The sequence below is a fragment of the Echinops telfairi genome, unplaced genomic scaffold, assembly GCF_000313985.2.
Source record: "Echinops telfairi isolate 266 unplaced genomic scaffold, ASM31398v2 ScPeMD7_12;HRSCAF=54, whole genome shotgun sequence".
NCBI lineage: Eukaryota > Metazoa > Chordata > Mammalia > Afrosoricida > Tenrecidae > Echinops > Echinops telfairi.
In genome coordinates, this window is record NW_022103909.1 from 6,500,441 (window position 1) to 6,502,849 (window position 2,409).

The following is a 2,409-nucleotide window of genomic DNA, read 5'->3' on the forward strand; positions in this document are numbered from 1 at the left end:
TGGGTCTCCACCTGGATCCTCCAGCTCCAGGGTCCTGGCTCCATGAGCACAGCTCCCTGTGGCTTGTCAGCAGGAATATCTTGCAGGGAGAGTGTGTATCTGGCCTCCAACGAGCTATTTATCTCCGTCGTGTCTCCAAATGAGGTCCTCAAGCTGCGACCTGGTTGACAGGCTAGACTCCACCCCTTCCTCAAGTTGACAGTAGGTTATGTAACTGCCACATAGCCCTTCTGGGACCCCACCCAAGTCAAAAGCAAACCTCTTGGTGTCAAGCTGATTCTTACTCATGGTGACCTTATAGAAGAAAGTAGAACTGCCCCATAGGGTTTGCCAAGCCGCAGTCTCTATGGATTTCTATAGTGACAGGCACCACAGGTTGTCACACTGTGGTGGCTTGTGTGTTGCTGTGTTGCTGGAAACCATGTCACTGGTAGTTCAAATACCAGCAGGGTCCTCCCAAGTGAACAGGTTTCAGAAGAGCGTCCAGACTGAGAACAGACTATGAAGAGGAGCCGGCCGTCCACTTGAGAGGAGTTCACCTCTGAAAAACGTATGGACAGCAGTGGGATATTGTCAGCTACCGCGAACCTCAGGAGTCGCAACAGACCACGGTCAGAGATGGTGCCAGAAGATGAGCCCCTCAGGTGAGAAGGTGCTCAACACGTGACAGAAGAGCCGCCTTCTCAACGCACAGTCACCGTGACGACGTGGCTGGAGTACAGCCCGTGGGCCTGACTGCTTTGAGGTCTTCCTGGTTAATGGGGCAAGAACAAGATGAGAAGAACAGCTGCAAAGACCTAATAATAAACAGACTTGGGACTGTATAGCGTATGCACCTAGGGTAGTGGTAGTGGTAAAAAATAAAATGGGACTCAAAGATCAATAGCCTAGGTATTCATGAGTCAAGAAGGACTGTTGGCATTGGCCATTTTGCGGCAGAAAATCATATGACGGGAATGATAGATTCAAGAGCAATGGGGTCACATTAGTCATCACAAAGGACATTTGAAGAATTATCTTGAAATACAAGGCTGTCTGTGCGACAGAGGATAACATATATTCTCAAGGAAGCCCAGTCAATGCAAGTACCAGTTGAATGTATGCACCAATCACTAAAGCTGGGACGAACACATTGAATTTTGCACACAGTCTCCGTCTGAATTAGACCAAACATGTCATCAGGGTACATTGATAATTCTATTAGTGAATGGAATCAAAAGTTGGAAACGGAGCAAAGGAAACAAAGCAGGAGTTGGCAAACTTGGCCTTGGGGATCGAAATGAAGCTGGAGATCGCATGATTGATAGAATTTTGCAAGACCAGTAACTTCTTTATTGTAAATACATTTTTTCCTACAACACAAAAGGCAACTCTGCACGTGGACGACTCCAGATGCACACATGTGCGTGTGAAAGGTGGACATTGACTAAAGAAGACTGAGAACGGTGCTGGAGATACAAGTACCACGGACGTACAGATCAGTCTGAAATGATTGATGTGCGGATTGTTATGAGAGCTTTAAGAGCCCCCGATAAAATGATTTATTACTAAAAAAAGGATCATGGATGACTGAAAGGACAAACTGATGTGTCTTGGAAGAAGTCAGGTCAGCGTGCTCCTTGGCGGCAAGGATGGCAAGACTTCAGACTTCATCTTCCATGCTTTGGACATGTCAGGAGAGACCAGTCGCTGGAGATGGACATCACGCTTGATTAAGGCGGAGGTGCCCTTGGCCCGATGGGCTGGCCCAGTGGCTGCATCTATGGGCTCAGGCAGAGGAACCCTTGTGAGGAGGGTGTGGGATTGTGCCATTTCTTCCTGTTGTTCCGAGGGTCGCTATGAGCAGGAACTGACTCGAAGGCACGTAGTACCCACAACAACCATCTCAATGGAAGCAGGGTGCCAGGTCTTTCTCACTCAGAGTCGTGGCTGGGTTCAAACCACCGGAGTTCGGGTTAGCATTTGAGGGCTTTGCCCATAATATAATAGCTCAAGTTCTCACAATAAAGGAGCGCATGGCCGTAACATAAAAACAAGCAACACCAAACCACTCACTGCCATGGAGTGGATTTCTGACTCAGAGCAACCCTAGTGGCTGAATAGAACTGTGCCTATGGGTGTCTCAGACAGTACATCTTTACGGAATTAGAAAGCCTCGTTTTTTGTCCCGTGGAGGGGTCGCTGGTTTCGAGCGGTTGACCTTGAAGCAAGCAGCCCAATGCGTAAGTCACTCCCTAGGCCACCATAAGGCAGGAGTGTGGGTTATCTCTCGGCAACGTGCTGTGTGGTTCTCTGGACATGTTTAGCTGGCCCTCTAACTGTTCCCGGGTCCTCTGGAGAAGAAAACAGAGGCTGACGAGGTTCGATTCTTACTTCCCCAAAGTCATGTGAACAGTGACGTCACCGGGA